This window comes from Gorilla gorilla, chromosome 23, assembly GCF_029281585.2.
Source record: "Gorilla gorilla gorilla isolate KB3781 chromosome 23, NHGRI_mGorGor1-v2.1_pri, whole genome shotgun sequence".
Classification (NCBI taxonomy): domain Eukaryota; kingdom Metazoa; phylum Chordata; class Mammalia; order Primates; family Hominidae; genus Gorilla; species Gorilla gorilla.
The window spans coordinates 36,329,996-36,351,973 of NC_086018.1; the positions used below are offsets into that span (position 1 = coordinate 36,329,996).

At 50.0% G+C, this 21,978-nt stretch overlaps 1 protein-coding gene across 2 annotated transcripts in view; it reads right to left on the reverse strand.

Annotated features, from left to right (window-relative positions):
- CSNK1E (casein kinase 1 epsilon) overlaps nt 1-15,486 on the reverse strand; it is a 46,224-nt gene extending 30,738 nt beyond the window's left edge. The window contains exon 1 of one of the 2 annotated variants that reach the window (XM_063704859.1): nt 15,403-15,421. The gene's annotated coding sequence lies outside the window, so the exon portion shown is untranslated. Of the gene's footprint in view, nt 1-15,402 lie in introns of both variants that reach the window. The other variant, XM_055374632.2, reaches the window with a different exon arrangement.
- Nucleotides 15,487-21,978: the final 6,492 nt, after the last annotated feature.

A 21,978-nucleotide genomic window follows, 5' to 3' on the forward strand; every position in this document is an offset into this window, starting at 1 on the left:
CCTCAGCCTCCAGAGTAGCTGGGATTACAGGCATCCACCATCATACCTGGCTAATTTTTGTATTTTTAGTAGAGATGGAGGTGTTACCATGTTACCCAGGCTGGTCTTAAACTCCTGACCTCAGGTGATCCATCCGCCTCAGCCTCCCAAAAAGCTGGGATTACAGGCGTGAGCCACCAAGTCTGGGCCCAGTCTCCCAATTTAAAATCCTGGCGCTGGGCCACAGGCGGTGCCTCACGCCTGTAATCCCAGAACTTTGGGAGGCAGAGGCAGGCGTTGCTTGAGCTCAGGAGTTTGAGACCAGCCTGGATAACATGGCGAAATGCTCTCTCTACAAAAAATACAAAAATTAGCTGAGCATGGTGGCTGGGTGTGGTGGTGCATGCCTGTAGTCCCAGCTACTTGGGAGGCTGAGGTGGGAGAATCACTGGAGCCCAAGGAGGTTGAGGCTGCAGTGAGCCTTGATCATACCACTGCACTCCAGCCTGGTCAGCAGAGTGAGACCTTGTCTCAAAAAAAAAAAAAAAAAAAAAAAAGAGTGAGACCGTGTCTCAAAAAATAAAAATAAATAAATAATTTAAAAATAATAATAATAAAGGCCAAGCACAGTGGCTCACACCTGTAATCCCAGCACTTTGGTTAGGAGGCCGAGGCAGGTGGATCACTTGAGGTCAGGAGTTAGACCAGCCTGGCCAACATGGTGAAACCCCATCTCTACTAAAATACAAACATTAGCTAGGAGTGGAGCTGTGCGCCCGTAATCCCAGCTACTTGGGAGGCTGAGGCAGGAGAATTGCTTCAGCCTGGGAGGCAGAGGTTGCAGTGAGCCGAGATCGTGCCACTGAACTCCCGCCTGGATGACAGAGCAAGATTCCATCTCAAAAAAAAAAAAAAAAAAAAAAAAAAATAGGCCAGGCTCAGTGGCTCATGCCTGTAATCCCACCACTTTGGAAGGCCGAGACAGGCAGATCACGAGGTTAGGAGTTCGAGACCAGCCTGGACAACATGGAAAACCCTGTCTCTACTAAAAATAAAATAATAATAATAATAATAAAACCCCACCCCCATGGGTCACTGCCTTCCCCTTCTCTGCTATCTGTTTCTATTTTTGTTGTTGTTGTTTGTTTTTTGAGATAGAGTTTTGCTCTTGTTGCCCAGGCTGGAGTGCAATGGCGCGATCTCGGCTCGGCGTGATCTCGGCTCAACGCAATCTTGGCTCACTGCAACCTCCGACTCTCGGGTTCAAGCGATTCTCCTGCCTCAGCCTCCCGAGTAGTTGGGATTATAGGCATGTGCCACCACGCCCGGCTAATTTTGTATTTTTAGTAGAGACAGGGTTTCTCCATGTTAGTCAGGCTGATCTTGAACTCCCGACCTCAGGTGATCCACCCGCCTTGGCCTCCCAAAGTGCTGGGATTACAGGCATGAGCCACCGTGCCGGGCCAGGCCTCTGCTGCCTGTCTCTTTTTCTCCTGGCCTGTATCACTATTTAACTTGCTCTGTAGGGAACTCCACATCACTATCTAACATGCTCTGCAGGGAATTTTTATTTTTTTGTCTGCATTCCTTACGTTGGGGTCTAAGCTGCATAAAGGGAAGGAGTTAATGCTATTTTGGGCACCACTGTATCACCAATATCTAGGATCTATTCCAGCACATAGGAGGTATTTAACAAAGATTTGCTGGATGAGTGAATGAATGGACCGTGAGAAGACAGCCTCCTGATCTCTGACCAACTCCAAGTGCTGTCACCCACCGTTCGCCAGGCTCTTTAGAGACACGTGGCCTGTACTGACGAGGTCAGCTCTCACTGCACCCTCGGGGGCTGGGGCTGGGGGTGGCCTACCAGGGTCTGTGCCCTTAACCACTCTCCCAGGCTAATGGAAGAAATAGTTTCTTTTGGCTGGGCGCAGTGGCTCACGCCTGTAATTCTAGCACTTTGGGAGGCTGTGGTGGGCGGATCACCTGAGGTCAGTAGTTCCAAGACCAGCCTGGCCAACATGGTGAAACCCTGCCTCTACTAAAAACACAAAAATTAGCCAGGCGTGGTGACTCACGCCGGTAATCCCAGCTACTTGGGAGGCTGAGACAGGAGAATCGCTGGAACCCGGGAGGCGGAGGTTGTAGTGAGTTGAGATCACGCCACTGCACTCCAGCCTGGGCGATGAGTGAGACTCCGTCTCAAAAAAAAAAAAAAAAAAGAAATAATTTCTTTTTTTCTTTTGAGATGGAGTTTCATTCTTGTTGCCCGGGCTGGAGTGCAATGGTGCGATCTCGGCTCACTACAACCTCCGCCTCCCAGGTTCAAGTGATTCTCCTGCCTCAGCCTCCCGAGTAGCTGGAATTACAGGCATGTGCCATCACGTCCGGCTAATTTTGTATTTTTAGTAGAGATGCAGTTTCACCATGTTTGTCAGGCTGGTCTCGAACTCCTGACCTCAGGTGATCCACCTGCCTCAGCCTCCCAAAGTGTTGGGATTACAGATGTAAGCCACCATGCCCCGCTGTGGACATAATTTCAAGAAAAGTCCTAGGTGTCCCCCATCAGGCTCCTGCCCCTGAACCCATCCGCTACAGAAGGAACTGTGGACTCCAGCTGGGAGAGCTACAAGCTTCATTTATTCCACTTTACTGCTTTTTTCATTTTTTGTTTGTTTCTTTGTTTTTTAGAGACAGGGTCTTGCTCTGTCACCCAGGCTGGAACTTAGTGGCATGATCATAGCTCACTGCAGGCTCGAAATCCTGGACTCAGGCGATCCTACCGCCTTAGCCTCCTGAGTAGATGGGACTATAGGCGTATGCCACCATCACAGGCTAATTTTGTTTTTTTTGTTGTTGTTGTTGTTTGGTGAGCTGGAGATTTACTCTTGTTGCCCAGGCTGGAGTGCAATGGTGTGATCTCGGCTCACCACATCCTCCGCCTCCCAGGTTCAAGCAATTCTCCTGCTTCAGCCTCCCGAGTAGTTGGGATTACAGGCATGTGCCACCACACCCAGCTAATTTTGTATTTTTTTTTAGTAGAGACGGGGTTTCACCATGTTGCCTAGGCTGATCTCGAACTCCTGACCTCAGGTGATCCGCCCGCCTCAGCCTCCCAAAGTGCTGGGATTACAGGCGTGAGCCACTGCACCCAGCCACAGGCTAATTTTGTTTGTTGTTTTATAGAGACAGGGTTTCTATGTTGCCAAAATGGGGTCACTACGTTGTTTGGGCTGTTCTCGAACTCCTGCCCTCAAGTGATCCTCCCCCATCAGCCTCCCAAAGTGCTAGGATTGAAGGGGTGAGCCATCATACCTGGCCCCCCTCCACTGTTTTACAGATAGAGACACTGAGGCCCAATGAAGGAATGAGCCTTGTCCAAGGTCACAGGCAGCATGTAATGGCAGCTCCACATGGTTAAGGAGCTAGCTTCAAATAGCATTCTGTGACCAGGCACGGTGGCTCACACCTGTAATCCTAGCACTTTGGGAGGCTGAGGCAGACGGATCACCTGAGGTCAGGAGTTCGAGACTAGCCTGGCCAACATGGAGAAACCCTGTCTCTACTAAAAATACAAAAATTAGCTGGGCATGGTGGCGTGCGCCTGTCATCCCAGCTACTCAGGAGGCTGAGGCAGGAGAACACCTGAACCTGGGAGATGGAGGTTGCAGTGAGCCGAGATCCCGCTATTGCACTGCAGACTGGGTGACAGAGCAAGACTCTGTATCATAAAAACAAAAACAAAAACAAAAAAGAAGCTAGCTTCAAATAGTATTCTGCAGCCAGGCACGGTGGCTCATGCCTGTAATCCCAGCACTTTGTGAGGCCAAGGTGGGTGGATTGCCTGAGCTCAGGAGTTCGAGACCAGCCTGGCCAACATGGTGAAACCCCGTCTCTACTAAAAATACAAAATAAATAAATAAATAAAAAACTAGCCTGGCATGGTATGGTGGTGGTGACTGTAGTCCCAGCTACTTGGGAGGCAGGAGAATTCCTTAAACCCAGGATGCGGAGGTTGCAGTGAGCTGAGATCGCACCACTGCACTCCATCCTGGGCGATAGAGCAATAGAGGGAGACTCCTCTGTCTCCAAAACAAAACAAATAGTATCCTCCCATTTTGTAACAGTGTGACACTAGGCAAGTTCCTAAAATTCTTGAGTCTCATTTGTAAAATGGGGATAATATAAATCACGAAAACAATGTAGCCCAGAAGCAGCCCTGAGTAAGAGGAAGATGCTTACATTACAATGTTGCTATTCTTAGGAGCAGAGCAGAGTTCAAGGCAGGGCTCCTGACTTGGGCTCCTCTGAGCACCTGAGCCCTGCAGGCTGTATGCCCCACCTCTCCTTTCCTTTTGTCACCCTTCCTCTGGAGGGGCCACCGCCAGCCCCTTCTATGGTGGGAGTTGGAGATATGCAAACCTAGTTGGGCCCAGGGGAGCTGCTAGCCTTGCCCATCTTGGTCTTGGCTCTCGAAGGCCCCTGTGGGAAGCTTCTCAGGGTCCTCCCCTTTTCAGGCCCTGTTCATGGAGAGTCTGTGGCCCACAGGCTCCAGAGCTTCCCCCGCCCCCAGCCCTGCCAGCCTGAAGATGCTGTCCTGGGGCACTCTCCTCTCCTTACCCAGCTAGGCCTTGGCTCTTTGTCCCCAGACCCTTCCATGACATCCTACCCACCCCTCACTGTTCCCAGGGCACAGCTTTGGCCCCAGGCTCTCTTTTCAGGCACTCCTCCCAGGGAACCTCACCACTGGGCCGTGCCCAGTCAGGTCACTCCTGCCAGGGCTTCCTCCCTCCTCTTCCATCTTCAGCGGAGAGGCAGCAGGGCAGGGTAGCAAGGTCTGGGTTTGGTCCCTGGTCAGTCTGAATTTCAGCGTGACCTTGGAGAATCCACAGCCCTTCTCTGAGGAGCTGGACAAAGTGAGTGCTAAAGCTCTCAGTCTCCCCAGCTGAAGCTAAGGGCAGGGCTGGATGGGCATGGACCCTACACTCCACATCCCGGGCACTAAGCTGAGAAAGACCTTGAGGTGACAAATCTGGGCTCAGTGGGAAACGGCTCTCCCCGCACCCCTTACCCCCATATTCAAAACCTGAGCAGCTCCCATGAGCTCTACCTTCCAACTGGATTCTGAACCCAGCCACTCTCACCACGTGTGTCTTCCACTTGGCTACTACAGTGGCCTGTTAACCACTGAGATCTGACTGTGGCTACTGAAAATACACCAGTGGCTCCTTCTTCCCTTAGCATGAAATTCACATTCTTTCCTAGGGCCTGCTACGATCTAGCCCCTGCCTGCCTCAGACCCCATTTCAAACCTCACTCTCCCTCCCTCACTGTCTGTCATCTCACCATGCCTCAGGGCCTTTGCCTGGCTGTTCCTCTGCCTACAATGATCTCCCCAAATCCTCCATGACTGCCTCCTACTCAAGGCTCAGATCACAACTCAAAAGTCACCTCTGCACAGAAGCCCTCCTTGATTGGTCCTCAGTGGGCTTCCTTCCCCTCTGTCCTTCCTGTACTGGGGATATCCTGCTTTTTTTTTTTTTTTTTTTTGATACGGAGTCAGTCTGTCGCCAGGCTGGAGTGCAGTGGCGCGATCTTGGCTCACTGCAACCTCCGCCTCCCGGGTTCAAGCGATGCTCCTGCCTCAGCCTCTTGAGTAGCTGGGATTATAGGCGCGCACCACCACGCCCAGCTAATGTTTGTATTTTTAGTGGAGACGGGGTTTCACCATATTGGTCAGGCTGGTCTGGAACTCCTGACCTCGTGATCCACCCGCCTCAGCCTTCCAAAGTGCTGGGATTACAGGTGTGAGCCACCCGGCCTGGCCAGCTGCTTTATCTTCTTCATGGTATTTATGACTGGCTGAAACATTAACTTGTTCATTTTTAATGTTCTTAGGGTCTCTCCAAGACAGAGAAATCTCCCATAGGTGCTCATGTGGGTACCCAACTGATCATGGGTGCCCCGTAAATACTTGTGCAATGGTGATGTTGTGTGTGTGATCTCGGGGGTGAAGGCAGGGCCTGACACTTTCCATCCTGAGCCAGATGGTCCCTAACAGCCCTCCCTCAGGGCCACCTTGCCCCACCCATCCCTTCTCACGGTGGCCGTCTGTCCTCCTGCTCTGCTGGGGCTGTCTGTCCTCCTGCTCTGCTGGGGCCGTCTGTCCTCCTGCTCCACTCGGCATTCCCTGTGCTGCTGCAACTCCCAGAGGAGCCAAGAGTGCCTGTCACGTGTCCCCAGTAGCAGGGAGCACTACACAAATCCTCGGCATCCCCAAAGGGCCACCCGTGCCCGGCCTCCAGCTCACGCCTGCCTGCTTCCTTCCCTCAGCTTGGCCTGTCACCCCTGGCCCTATGGGCTCCTCTGACCCCTCTGCTCATCACAACATCCCTTGTTTGTGCTGCAGTCAACCAGCGCCCAAACCTGCTCCTTCTGTCCTCTGAGAAGCCAGGGCTTCCCGTTCCCAGCTCACACAACCACTCATTAGCTGGGCTCCGGGAATGAGGATGATTGCTGCGACTAATAATCCCGATGCCCACAGCAGCGCTCCTCGCTCGGCATAGTTGGTGCGACTCATCATCCTGCCACATCACACGTTCACCCACAAGCATTTCCTGATGCCAACTCCTTGCAGGGCCTCAGAGGTCTGCGCTGGCCCCAGCTTGCCAGGAGCTGATGATCCGACAGGAGAGGCTGAATAGACACAAGAAAAAAGAGGGACCTACAGTATTGAGAGAATACGCTAGACAGTGACTGCCACAGGAAAGTCAGTGTCTGGGGGCAGTGGTGGTGCCAATGGCTGGGGAGCAGCCGTCTCCCCTTTGCCCTGGGCATTTTGTGATGTGGGCAGTTGCTATTCTTGTAATTTTATGTAAAGTGCTACACAAATACAGCATTGAGACAAGTCTCCGACCCCTCCTTCCCCTGCCATCAGACGGTCTCCCTAAGCCCTGTCTATAGAGAAATTCTGAAGTTGACACGGGGGTGGAAGGGAGGAGGCAGGACTTGAAAGTAGGTGGGATGCCGGGCACGGTGGCTCACGCCTGTAACCCCAGCACTTTGGGAGGCCAAGGCGGGCAGATTACCTGAGCTCGGGAGTTCAAGACCAGCCTGACCAACATGGAGAAACCCCGTCTCTACTAAAAATACAAAAAATTAGCCAGGCATGGTGGCGGGCGCCTGGAATCCCAGCTACTCGGGAGGCTGAGGAAGGAGAATTGCTTGAACCTAGGAAGTGGAGATTGCAGTGAGCCAAGATCATGCCATTGCAGTCCAGCCTGAGGTTGCACTGAGCCGAGATCACGCCATTGTACTCGAGCATGGGCAACAAGAGAGAAACTCCATCTCAAAAAAATAAAAATAAAAATAAAAAAAGGTAGATGGGTGCCGGGCGTGGCGGCTCACACCTGTAATCCCAACATTTTGGGAGGCGAAGGCAGGCAGATTGCTTGAGGCCAGGAGTTCAAGACCAGCCTGGCTAACGCGGTGAAACCTCATCTCTACTAAAAATACAAAAAAATTAACCAGGCATGGTAGTGGTGCACGCCTGTAATCTCAGCTACTCAGGAGGCTGAGGCATGCGAATCACTTAAATCTGGGAGGCAGAGGTTGCAGTGAGCCATGATCACGCCACTGCACTCCAGCCTGGGTGACAGAGTGAGACTCTGGCTAAAAAAAAAAAAAAAAAAGTAGGCCGGGCATGGTGGCTCACGCCTGTAATCCCAGCACTTTGGGAGGACAAAGTGGGTGGATCATGAAGTCAGGAGATGGAGACCATCCTGGCTAACGTGGTGAAACCCCGTCTCTACTAAAAATACAAAAAATTAACCGGGCGTGGTGGCACGCACCTGTAGTCCCAGCTACCCAGGAGGCTGAGGCAGGAGAATCACTTGAACCAGGGAGGCAGAGGTTGCAGTGAGCCAAGATTGTGCCACTGCACTCCTGCCTGGGTGACACAGCAAGACTCAGTCTCAATAAAAAATAAACACATTAAATAAATAAATAAATAAATAAATAAATAAATAAATAAATAAATAAATGTAGGGGGGATCTGGATGGTGGTTGGCTGGGGGAAGGAACAGCCCTGAGCAATAGCTGAACGGTAGGAACCTCAGATATTTGGGGCTGGGAGGGGCCCACTGTGGGGAGACCAGTCAAATGGCACCCAGGCCTCCCTCAGGGGAGAAGGCTGAAGAGGACGGGAGAGGTAAGAGGATCTCTAATCCTAGGAGCTGACTAGGAGATTTAGCCAATGGCTTTGCTCAGAACAGCTTAGAGTTTTGCCCATGGACAAGAAGAAAGAAAAAAACTAGGATTTACTGGATGGACAGCGTGCAGCCTCCCCACTGGGTACTCAGCACTGAATCTGGTTTAATAAATGCCACAGGAATCCTGTGAGCTGGAGATCACCTCACCCATTTTGCAGGTAGAAACCTGAGGTTCACGAGTTCAAGATCAGTTCAGGCAACAAGGGAGACCCTGTCTCTATTCAAAAAATAAAAAAATTAGCTAGGCATGGTGGCACATGCCTATGGTCCCAGCTACTCAGGAGGCTGAGGAGAGAGGATCGCTTGAGGCCAGGAGATCGAGGCTGCAATGAGCCAAGATCATGCATGCCACTGCACTCCAGCCTGGGCAACAGAATAAGATCCTGTCAAAAAAAAAAAAAAGGAGGAAACCTGAGGCTCAGAGAGTTTAAGAGAATCTGACAAAATAATGCATAAAAGTTAGGAAGGGCCGGGTGCAGTGGCTCACGCCTGTAATCCCAGCAGTTTGGGAGGCCGGGGTGGGCAGATCACGAGATCAGGAGATCAAGACCATCCTAGCTAACATGGTTAAACCCTGTCTCTACTAAAAACACAAAAAATTAGCTGGGCCTGGTGGTACGTACCTGTACTCCCAGCTACTTAGGAGGCTGAGGCAGGAGAATCACTTGAACCCCAGAGGCAGAGGCTGCAGTGAGCCGAGATTGTGCCACTGCACTCCAGCCTGGGTGACAGAGCAAGACTCCGTCAAAAAAAAAAACAAACAAAAAAAAATTGGCCAGGCGCGGTGGCTCACGCCTGTAATCCTGGCACTTTGGGAGGCCAAAGCGGGTGGATCACTTGAGGTCAGGAGTTCGAGACCAGCCTGGCCAACATGGCAAAGCCCCATCTCTACTAAAAAAAATACAAAAATTAGCCTGGCATGGTGACGGGCACCTATAATCCCAGCTACTCAGGAGGCTGAGGCAGGAGAATCGCTTGAACCCGGAGGGTGGAGGTTGCAGTGAGCCAAGATTGCACCACTTCACTCCAGCCTGGGTGAAAGAGCAAAACTCCATCTCAAAAAAAAAAAAAAAAAAAAAAAAAAAGGCTGGGCGCGGTGGCTTGAGCCTGTAATCCCAGCACTTTGGGAGGCCTTGGCGGGTGGATCACGAGGTCAGGAGATCAAGACCAACCTGGCTAACACAGTGAAACCCCGTCTCTACTAAAAATACAAAAAATTAGCAGGGTGTGGGGGCGGGCGCCTGTAGTCCCAGTTACTCGGAAGGCTGAGGCAGGAGAATGGCATGAACCCAGGAGGCAGAGCTTGCAGTGAGCCGAGATCGCGCCACTGCACTCCAGACTGGGGGAGAGAGCGAGACTCCGTCTCAAAAAAAAAAAAAAAAAAAAAAAAAAAAAATTAGCTGGGCACGGTGGCTCACTCCTGTAGTCCCAGCTACTTGGGTGACTGAGAAAGGAGAATTGCTTGAACCCGGGAGGCAGAGGTTGCAGTGAGCCAAGATCATGCCACTGCACTCCAGCCTGGGAGACAGAGACTCCGTCTCAAAAAAAGGAAAAAAGCCGGCCAGGCGCGGTGGCTCATGCCTGTAATCCTAGCACTTTGGGAGGCCAAGGCGGGCAGATTGCCTGAGCTCAGAAGTTCAAGAACAGCCTGGACAAGATGGTGAAACCCCATCTCTACTAAAAAATACAAAAAATTAGCCGGGAGTGGTGGCGTGTGCCTGTAGCCCCAGCTACTCAAGAGGCTGAGCCAGGAGAATCACTTGAACCCGGGAGACAGAGGTTGCAGTGAGCCAAGATCACACCACTGCACTCTAGCTGCCTGGGTGACAGAGTGAGACTCCATCTCAAAAAAAAAATCGCTTAGGAAGGACTTCTGTTTACCTCTCCAGACCTAGCCTGCAGCCTCACCCTGCCTTGGGGACTGGGCACCTTCTGCCTTTGTCTCCCTCAATGCATGGTAACTGGGCCCCCCTCTCAGGACACCACAAGTCCGATCACCACTCCAGAAGCACAGGGATTCTGGTGACCATTAAGGTAGCTGACTCCCAGGCAGATGTCTGCACCCCAGTAGGTTCACTAACTAACCCAGTGGGGTGTAAGAAGAAAAAAAATCAGAATTTGTATTCTTCAGTTTTTAATCTCAGCCTGCTAAATATTCTACTTCAATGTAGGTTTTTAAAAATTTATTTATTTTTTGAGAAGAGTCTTGCTCTGTTGCCCAGGCTAGAGTGCAGTGGCTCTATCTCTGCTCACTGAAACCTCTGCCTCCTAGGTTCAAGTGATTCTCATGCCTCGCCTCCTGAGTAGCTGGGACTATAGGCCTGTGCCACCACGCCTGGCTAATTTTTTTTTTTTTTTTTTTTTTTGAGACGGAGTCTGGCTCTGTCTCCTAGGCTGGAGTGCAGTGGCGCGATCTCAGCTTACTGCAACCCACGCCTCCCGGGTTCAAGCAATTCTCCTGCCTCAGCCTCCCGAGTAGCTGGGACTACAGGCGCAAGCCACCATGCCCGGCTAATTTTTGTATTTTTAGTAGAGATGAGGTTTTGCCATGTTGGCCAGGCTGATCTCGAACTCCTGGCCTCAGGTGATCCACCCACCTCGGCCTCCCAAAGTGCTGGGATTACAGGCATGAGCCACCGCGCCTGGCCAATTTTTGTATTTTCGGTAGAGATGGGTTTTTGCCATGTAGACCAGGCTGGTCTCAAACTTCTGGACTCAAGTGAGCAACCCGCCTCAGCCTCTCAAAGTGCAGGGATTACAGGCATGAGCCACTGTTCCCGGCCCCTAATGTATGTTTTATAATGCGCTTATGAACACAGCAGAACACATATACCTAAGTTATAAATACTAAATATACAATTAAATACAAAATGAATGCTCAAAAATATTTTTGTGGGGTTTTTTTGGTCTTTATTTTGTTTCCTTTCATATGTAGTCCTGCAGATCAAAAACATTTTCCCAGATGGGGTATGCAACCACAGTTTGCATTAGTGTTGGAGACCCCTGGAACAAGTTCTCATTTGAGGGGCAGCAATGGTAAAGACTACTTCAGGCTAGCGCAGTGACTCACACCTGTAAAACCAACACTTTGGGAGGCCGAGGCAGGATGATCACTTGAGCCCAGGAGTTCAAGGTCAGGCTTGGGAACATAGGGGACTCTCTCTCTACAAAAATAAAAAAAATTACTCGGGCATGGTGGTGCATGCCCATGGCCTCAGCTACTTGGGAGGCTGAGGTGGGAGACTCGCCTGGGCCCAGGAGGTCAAGGCTGCAGTGAACCATGATCACGCCATTGCACTCCTGCCTGGGCAACAGAGCAAGACCCTGTCTCAAAAAAAAAAAAAAAAAAGACTCTGCTTCAAGAGGCTGGATTCAAATTCTTAATTGGCTACTTTAAGCTCCAGGCTATGTGGCTGGATGAGTTTATAGGACCTTCCTAAGCCTCGGTTTCCTCATCTAAGAAATGGCGGTGGCAATAGCACCCACCTCAGTGGGGATTAAAAGAGCTGCTGTGGCCAGGCGAGGTGGCTCATGCCTGTAATCCCAGCACTTTGGGAGGCTGAGGAGGGTGGATCACCTGACATCAGGATTTCAAGACCAGCCTGGCCAACACGGTGAAACCCCATCTCTACAAAAATACAAAAATTAGCTGGGCATGATGGCTGGTGCCTGTAATCGCAGCTACTTGGGAGGCTGAGGCAGGAGAATCGCTTGAACCCTGGAGGCGGAGGTTCCTGTGAGCTGGGATCGTGTCACTGCACTCCAGCCCAGGCGACAAAGTCAGACTCCATCTCAAAATAATAATAATAATAATAATAATAAATCAAAGAGCTGCTGTGTATAAAGTCCGTAGCTCAGAGCCTGGCATGTGAATAGTAGCTGCGGTTATTAATTCAGCTACAGGGCCTTGGCCTGGCTAGTTATTAATTCAGCTACAGAGCTGGGCCTGGCTGGGCCTTTCGGTGGGTCCAGAGATGAAATGTACATGGGTCTTGCACGGTGGAGCTGACCTACTCAAGGAGACCCAAACCTAGGAACTGGTCATTATAAATTAGCGTGAGCAGGGCTAAGACAGAGACAGGGATGTCAGTAGACACTGACAGAGTGCAGGGATTCTTCGGGAAAGCTCTGATGCCTTGTGCAGAAAACAACAGAGAGATGTCTGAGAACACAGATGTATGTCAGATACCCTCTTAGGTTAGAGAGGCAGTGTAGCCTAGTGATGAGGGGGCCTGGAGTTAAGACAGGCTGGGATTGAATCCTGGCTTCCCTTGGGCAACTTACTTAACCCTTCTGTGCCTCAGTTTCAGTATCTTTTTTTTTTTTTGAGACGGAGTCTCCCTGTGTCGCCCATGCCTGTAATCCCAGCACTTTGGGAGGCCAAGGCGGGTGGATCACCTGAGGTCAGGAGTTCGAGACCAGGCTGGCCAACGTGGTGAAACCCCGTCTCTACTACAATTAAAAAATTAGCCAGGCATGGTGTCATGTGCCTGTAATCCCAGCTACTCGGGAGGCTGAGGCAGGAGAATCGCTTGAACCCGGGAGGTGGAGGTTGCAGTGAGCCAAGATTGTACCACTGCACTCCAGCCTGGCAACAGAGGGAGACTCCATCTCAAAAACAAATTAATTAATTTAATTAAATTAAATAACATGTATCCATTTCGTAGAATGACTCTAAAGTGCCTAGAACAAGAGACAGCCACACGAGGTCCTCAATAAGTATTAGCTATCAGATTTTTGAACAGGCATGTTGTGGGGCTGTGAAAGTTTCAGAAAGTGTCATTTCCCAGGCCCAAGGCAGCGACTTGCTTCTGGGTCCTGGTGCTGTTATTCCAAATGACTAACATTGTGACTATGTAATGAACCACTTCCAATTTTCTGTGAATTGGAAGATGACTGTCCTAATTCTGTTTTAGAACATCAGAGACCCCTGGATACCCAATTGTTAGGGGAGCCTGCTAACCAGACTCCTGTCCTGGAGTGGCAAGCCAGGCAGAAAGGGATGACCTTGAGGGGGCGTCACAGACCCTTTCTACAAGATTATTTTAATGCTAATGCTCAGACACTCCCAACAGGGCTCAGAGCCCTTTTGCTCTCATCCAGTGAGAGCGTGCTGTGGGTGCACATTACAAAAAAGCCCGGTTAGAGAAACGGAGCAAGCCCCCCAGGGTCTAGAAATGGATAGCGCTGGGAAATGGGGATTTCCCATCCCACTGAGGTGTGGCCACAGGTTCCCAGCAACCAGACCCCCTCTGAAGATGGCCAGGGAGTTAAGAAGATGAGGGGCCAGGGTGGGGGTGTACAGTCAGAGACTGAGCAGGCCTTTCAAAGTGGGAGGAGGGCCTGGTAAGTAGGTAGCTGGGGAGTTATTATTCCCATTTCACAGTTGAGGAAACGGAGGCCCAAAGCACAGAGACTTCTGTTTTCTCTAAGCAAAGATTAGCCTGGTACCAGTACAGCTGATGACCCAGCCCTGACATCCTCCTCTCCCTAACTCCCCCATCCAGGCATTTGGTGTAGACACCCCTGAGGGAGTTAGGAGCCCTGGGGGCCAAACCGACTCGGTTACTGTTTCCCATGTGGATCTTGAACAAATCACCTGTCTTCTGAGCCTGTCTCCTCATCTGTACAAGGGGTTGGTTACTATGCCCCACCTTCACCCCTTCCTATTTTTCTTCCAATCCCCTCACTCTGAAGCTTGCCCAGAAACTCATCCCAAAGGGGCGAACCCATCTGGAGGCCTGGAGGTCATTGGCCCTGGCTCAGGGATCCTGTCTGCTCCCAGCCCACAAGGAGCGGATATGGGCCGACCTAGTGGTTCGTGTCCACCTGGCCCAGACTCAGAGATGTCTTCATTCTGGGGGTTTTCCCAAGAGCTCATCCCCGTCCTTCTCTCCCCAGCGCTTCCCGTTCTCTGGTCCCTCAGCACCTTCAGTTGGTCCAAGTCCTTTCTACAAACACACAAACATGCAGACCCTTTTTCTGGCAGACCCATGATGGCGGTGTTTGTGGGGACAGGGCCTACATAATTTAGCTCATTTAATCTTCACAACACCCTGGGGAGGTAGCTCTATGTACCCACTTTCCAGATGTGGAAACTCATGGTTACAGAGAGCAAAGGTCTTTCTCCAGATCCCAGTGTTGGCGGTGGAGGTCTTGGCCTGTTTTTTTCTGTTACATCTCCCTGTCTCCCTTCATGATCTTCCATGGAGTGTTCAGAATGGTACCCAACCATGGCCAGTCTCTCAAATGTTACATTATGCAGCCATTAAAACAATGATTACACATACACAAATGACTCACCACAATGAGAAAATGCTTATGACACAATATTCAAGGGAAAAGCAGGACATAAAAGTTGCAGATACAGTATGATAAAATTATATGAAAATGGTTGTGCATGGAAAAAAGACTGAAAGGAAACACACCAAAATATCCAGAGTGATTGTTTGTGTCCTGGTACTACGGATGATTTCTTTCCTACTTTTCTACTTTTCTACATTTGCCAAATAGTCAATCGGCATACAGTTTTACAACAAAGAAAAGGCACCAATGATAATAATGATAATAATAAAAAGAATGATAGGGCCGGGTGCGGTGGCTCACGCCTGTAATCCCAGCACTTTGGGAGGCCGAGGAGGGCGGATCACCTGAGGTCAGAGTTTGGAGACCAGCCGAAACTCTGTCTCTACTAAAAACACACAAAAATTAGCCGGGCGTGGTGGTGCATGCCTGTAATCCCAGCTACTAGGGAGGCTGAGGCAGGAGAATTTCTTGAAGCCGGGAGGCAGAGGTTGCAGTGAGCCGAGATCGTGCCAGCAACAGAGTGAGCCTCCGTCTCAAAAAAACAAAACAAACAAATAAATAAGAAGAAGAAGAATGATAACAATACATTTGCGGTTGAAATATTTGGAAACCTGCTGCTTCCTCTTCAACTTCCTCTCCTTCAATTCCCTCCAAAGCCTACGTTTTCAGGACAACGTGACTATAACCCAGAGACAAGGGAGGATTTGGGGGGAGCAGGCAGTATCTCCACAGACCCACGCCCACCTCCTCCTCCTCTCCTTTGACCCGGTTCTCCTCTCCGTGGAGTGAGGACCCCCACCCCGGGCCCTCCTCCCAGCACCTACCCCCAGCTGCTGCTGGCGCTCACCTGAAGCTTGCCGGCCGGCCTTCGAGATGCGAAGTGCGCACACCTGTGCCTGCAGGTGAGGCCTCCGCTGGGGAGCGCTCCGGGAGGAGGGAGCCGGCCGGGGGCGGGGCCGCGACGTCACCAGCCCAGCCCCGCGCCGCTTCCCGGCCCCGCCCCTCCCCGCCCCGCCCCGCCCCGGTTTCCCGGCCCCGGGGGTTTCGTGGTTCTCATGCTTGCGGGGTGAGGCGCTGGGACACTTCTCCCGGCACGCACGCCCCACATGCCCTGGGCCCCGGGCGTCAGCCGCGCCTCCCTTGGAGGCGCGGTCCTCCAAGTGCGGCCCTCCAAGTGCGGTCCTCGGGGGCGGGCGGACTGAAAGGGGAGGTCCCACTCTCCCAGATGAGCATCTTTCTGATCTCCCAGATCGGAAAGAGCTGGGATCCCCCACCCCACCTCCACCCCTGGGTTACTTAGAACTCTTGGGGCCTCGGACTTCAGGTTCAGATCACCTGGAGTAAGGGATGACCTCGGAGGGATGAGGAGCCTCCGAAAGGCCTGTTTCCTTCTCCTCGCAGCCCACTCTGTACTTCTCTCCGGCCCGCTCCAACACCTAAGAGAGAGATAGGGACATGGAGATCCGGGTGTTTGGGTCAAGTTATCTTTGGATCTGACACCTGCGCTCGGGAAACTATCCATCTTCTTTGTATTATCTGAGACTGCTTGTATTTGGCAAATTTTTTTCTTGAAAATATCAGCCTGCTGGTGGTGGCAGAGATAAGGGTCTCCGCTCTGTCGGACATGTTCCAGCTGCCCAAGAGTCGTAAATTAGCGTTTGCCTTAGGGCAGCAATTCCATTTCTGGAAATCTCTTCCAAGGAAGTCATGCAGAATACCTGTTCATTGTGGAGATCTTTTTATTTACTTTTTTTTTTTTTGAAGCAGGGAGGGTGTTGCTCTGTTGCCCAGGCTGGAGTGCAGTGGTGTGATCACGGCTCACTGCAGCCTCGAACTCCTGGGCTCAAGCCATCTGCCCACTTCAGTCTCCTGAGTAACTGGGACTACAGGCGAGCACCACACCCTTCTAATTTTTCCATCTTTTGTAGAGATGGGGTCTCTGGCCAGGCGTGGTGGCTCATGCCTGTAATTCCAGCACTCTGGGAGGCAGAGGGGGGTGGATCACTTGAGGTCAGGAGTTCAAGACCAGCCTGGCCAACATGGTGAAACCTCGTCTGTTCTAAAAATACAAAAATTAGCTGGGTGTGGTGGTGCATGCCTGTAGTCCCAGCTACTTGGGAGACTGAGGCAGGAGGATAGCTTGAACCTGGGAGGCGGAGGTGGCAGTGAGCAGAGAACGCACCGCAGCACTCCAGCCTGGCAACAGAGTGAGATCCTGTCTCAGAAAAAAAAAAAAAAATGATGGGGTCTCACTATGTTTCCCAGGCTAGTCTTGAACTCCTGGGCTCAAGTGATGAACCCACCTCAGCCTCCCAAAGTGCTAGAGTTAGAGGCGTGAGCCACTGCACCCGGGCATTGTGGAGTTCTTTATAATGGGGAGGGTTGGGATTGGTCTTAAGTGTCCAGAGAAGGGGGTTCTTTGACAGAGCAAACACACAATAGAATATTATGCAAGCATTAAGTTATGTTTACAAACAGCTTATAATATGAGGAAATATGTTATAATATGAAGAGAAGAAAATCAGGATGTCAATGTGTGGTGACAGCAGGGTCACAGCTGTACTTAAAAGCAAAACAATTTATGCACAAGGAAGAGTCTGGAAGGAAAATGTTCACTACGACTATTTCTGGGTGGTGGCACTATGAGGCTTCTTTATTATCCTTCTGTTTTCCTGCTTTTTCAACATCTAATAAGCTTATATCACTTTTATAAAGTTTCATTTCTTTTTTTTTAATTAAAAAAAAAATTTTTTTTGATACAGAGTCTTGCTCTGTTGCCCAGGCTGGAGTGCAATGGGGCAATTTCGGCTCACTGCAACCTCCGCCTCCCAGGTTCAAGCGATTCTCCTGCCTCAGCCTCCCGAGTAGCTGGGACTATAGGTGCCCGCCACCGCACCCAGCTAGTTTTTTGTATTTTTGGTAGAGACAGGGTTTCACCATGTTAGCCAGGATGGTCTCGATCTCCTGACCTCGTGATCCGCCCGCCTCAGCCTCCCAAAATGCTGGGATTACAGGCGTGAGCCATCACATACGACCTAATTTTTGTATTTTTAGTCGAGGCGGGGTTTCACCACATTGGCCAGGCTGGTCTCGAACTCCTGAACTCAGATGATCCGCCTGCCTTGGCCTCTCAAAGTGCAGGGATTACAGACATGAGCCGCTACGCCCAGCCAAGTTTCTTCATTCCTTAAAAAGTTCCCAGTTTCAGGGCACGGTGGCTCAAACCTGTAATCCCAGCACTTTGGGAGGCCAAGGCAGGTGGATCACTTGAGGTCAGGACTTTGAGACCAGCCTGGCCAACATGGTGAAACCCCATCTCTACTAAAAATACAAAAATTAGCCAGGCAGGGCGGCACACATCTGTAATCCCAGCTACTCAGGAGGCTGAGGCAGGAGAATTGCTGGAACCCGTGAGGCGGAGGTTGCAGTGAGCTGATATCACACCATTGCATTCTAGCCTGAGTGACAAGAGCAAAACTCCATCTAAAAAATAAAAATAAATAAAAACGTAAAAATAAAAATACAAAAATTAGCCAAGCATGATGGCGGGCACCTGTAATCCCAGCTACTCAGGAAACTGGGGCAGGAGAATGGCTTGAGCCCAGGAGGCGGAGGCTGCAGTAAACTGAGATCACGCCACTGCACTTCAGGCTGGGTGACAGAGCAAGACTCAAGAAAAAAAAAAAGTTCCCATTAGTTGAGCACCTACTATAATCTAGGATAAGCCCCTTTCATGTAATCCTTGCAATAGTCCTGGGGTAGGAATTCTTATTTATTCATGTTACAGATGAGGAAAGGAGGGTCTGAGAGGTTGATTCCCAAAGTCACATGTGTAGAAAAGGCCAGAGGCCTTTCTGTTCTAAGCCCAACAGGGCCTCTTAGGCAGACTCCTGGTTAGCCACCAGGCTAAAAGTCTACCAGCCCCCACTGGGCTAAAGGGAGTCAAGGAGCAGAGTTTGTTTACCCTTGGGCAACAGCTTCAAAAAAAGGCAGTGTGGAAGGAAACCACAGAGTGTGAGGGGCAGGAGTCTCACCCTGCCTTCTTCCTGAGGGGGAGCCCCTTCTTCCCACCCAGGGGGCTTTGAGGCTGGCAGTGCCCACCCAGGAAGGACCCAGGGAGGACAGAACTTCCCAGAGTTCAAGCTGCAAGACTGAGAGGTCAGCTATCAGGCCCATCCACCAATAATGTAATATATATATAATGTATAATATATAACATATAAATATATAATATATAATAGTATATATATAATTTATATGTTATATAACATATATAATTTATATGTTATATAACATATATAATTTATATGTTATATAACATATATAATTTATATGTTATATAACATATATAATTTATATGTTATATAACATATATAATTTATATGTTATATAACATATATAACTTATATGTTATATAACATATAATTTATATGTTATATAACATATAATTTATATGTTATATAACATATAATTTATATGTTATATAACATATAATTTATATGTTATATAACATATATAATTTATATGTTATATAACATATATAATTTATATATTATATAACATATATAATTTATATATTATATAACATATATAATTTATATATTACATAACATATATAATTTATATAATATATAAAATATATATTGTATATATAGCCGGGCACAGTGGCTCAAGCCTGTAATTCCAGCACTTCGGGAAGCCGAGACGGGCGGATCACCTGAGGTTCTGGAGTTTGAGATCAATCTGGCCAACGTGGTGAAACCCTGTCTCTATGAAAAATACAAAAATTAGATGGACATGGTGGCAGGAGCCTGTAATCCCAGATACTCAGGAGGCTGAGGCAGGAGAATCACTTGAAACAGGGAGGAAGAGGTTGCAGTGAGCTGAGATTGCGCTACTGCACTCCAGCATGGGCAACAAGAGCAAAACTCCATCTCAAAAGAAGAAAAGCAAATGTCAGTAGCTTTTAGTATATTCACAAGGTTTTGCAACCACTAATACTATCTAATTCCCCAATTTTTTTTTTTTTTTTTTTGAGAAGGAGTCTCACTCTGTCACCCAGGCTGGAGTGCTGTGGCACCATCTTGGATCACTGCAACCTCCACCTCCCAGGTTCAAGCGATTCTCCTGCCTCAGCCTCCTGGGTAGCTGGGACAGGCACCTGCCACCATGCCTGGCTAATTTTTGTAGTTTCGGTAGAGATGGGGCTTCACCACGTAGGCCAGGCTGGTCTTGAACTCCTGACCTCAAGCAATCTGTCCACTTCGGCCTCCCAAAGCAGTAGGACTACAGGCGAGAGGCACCATGCCCAGCCTAATTCCCCAATATTTTTATTGACCTAAAAAAAAAAACCCAGCTGGGCGCGGTGGCTCACGCCTGTAATCCCAGCACTTTGGGAGGCTGAGGCAGGCGGATGACGAGGTCAGGAGATGGAGACCATCCTGGCTAACACGGTGAAACCCCGTCTCTACTAAAAACACAAAAAATTAGCCAGAGGTAGTGGCAGGCACCTGTAGTCCCAGCTACTTGGGAGGCTGAGGCAGGAGAATGGCGTGAACCCGGGAGGCACAGCCTGCAGTGAGCCGAGATCGCGCCACTGCACTCCAGCCTGGGCCACAGAGCAAGACTCCGTCTCAAAAAAAAAAAAAAAAAGAAACCCCATCTCCACTCGCAGTCGCTCCCCACTTCAGCCCTCCCCCCAGCCTCTGGGGACCGCTAATGGACTTTTGTCTCTGGATTTGCCTCTTTTGGACAGCTCATATAAATGGAGACAGCATCTGGCTTCTTTCACTCAGTGTCATGTTTTCAAGGTTCATCCATGTTGTAATGTGTGTCAGGTCCTCCTTCCTTTTCGTCACCGAGTAAGATTCTAGACTGAGCCCCACAGTCTGGATTTAGTCGACTGCACCCTTGTTGGGGTTTTTTTGGTTTTGTTTTGTTTTTCTGAGATGGAGTCTCCTCTGTCATCCAGGCTGGAGTGCAGTGGTGTGATCTCAGCTCACTGCAAACTCTGCCTCCTGGGTTCAAGCGATTCTTCTGCCTGAGCCTCCCAAGTAGCTGGGACAGGCACCTGCCATCACGCCTGGCTAATTTTTGTAGCTTTAGTAGAGACAGGGTTTCACCACGTTGGCCAGGTTGGTCTTGAACTCCTGACCTCAAGTGATCTGCCCACCTTGGCCTCCCAAAGTGCTAGGATTACAGGCCACCGCGTCCAGCCCTTGTGGGTATTTTGTTTGTTTGTTTGTTTTTTTACAGAGTCTTGCTCTGTCGCCTAGGCTGGAGTGCAGTGGTGTAATCTCGGCTCACTGCAAACTCTGCCTCCTGGGTTCAAGAGATTCTCCTGCCTCACCCTCCCAAGTAGCTAGTATTACAGGCATTCACCACCATCCCTAGCTAATTTTTGCATTTTTAATAGAGACAGGGTTTCACCAGGTTGGCCAGGCTGGTCTTGAATTCCTGACCTCAGATGACCTGCCCCCCTCAGCTTCCCAAAGTGCTAGGATTACAGGCGTGAGCCACCGCACCCAGCCCTCGGGGTTTTTTTTTTTTTAAATGTGCTCCACTACCCACATATTTCCCTAAGCTGGTAATCAAGTGTAGACCCTAGAGGCTGGTAGCTTGATTTGATTTGAATTCAATGATTTTATCAAGAATATTTTGGCCAGGTGCGGTGGCTCACGCCTGTAATCCCAGCACTTTGGGAGGCCAAGGCCGGTGGATCACGAGGTCAGGAGTTCCAGATCAGCCTAGCCAACATGGTGAAACCCTGTCTCTAGTGAAAATACAAAAATTAGCAGGGCGTGGTGGTGGGTGCCTGTTATCCCAGCTGCTTGGGAGGCTGAGACAGAAGAATCACTTGATCCCGGGAGAGGGAGGTTGCAGTGAGCAGAGATTGCACCACTGCACTCCAGCCTGGGCAACAGAGCAAGACTCCTTCTCAAAAGGAGTCTTTTTTTGTTTTTTTGAGATGGAGTCTGGCTCTGTCGCCCAGGCTGGAGTGCAGTGGCGCTCTCTCAGCTCACTGCAAGCTCTGCCTCCTGGGTTCACACCATCCTCCTGCCTCAGCCTCCCGAGTAGCTGGGACTACAGGTGCCCACCACCACGCCCGGCTAATTTTTGTGTATTTTTAGTAGAGACAGGGTTTCACCGTGTTAGCCAGGATGGTCTTGATCTCCTGACCTCGTGATCCACGCACCTCGGCCTCCCAAAGTGCTGAGATTACAGGCGTGAGCCACAGCGCCCGGCCAAAAAAAGAATATTTAATAGATGACATTGTGTCCTTCCTGGTGCACCAGAGAAGGAGGCCCATAGGGTCGGGCCGCCCTACCTTTTAGTGACCTTAAGGTTTATCAGTGGCTTTAGGTGTTGTTAGCCTTATCCTTCTGCTGCAAAGTTTCCCTTCAATCTTTTACCCAGTGGATTT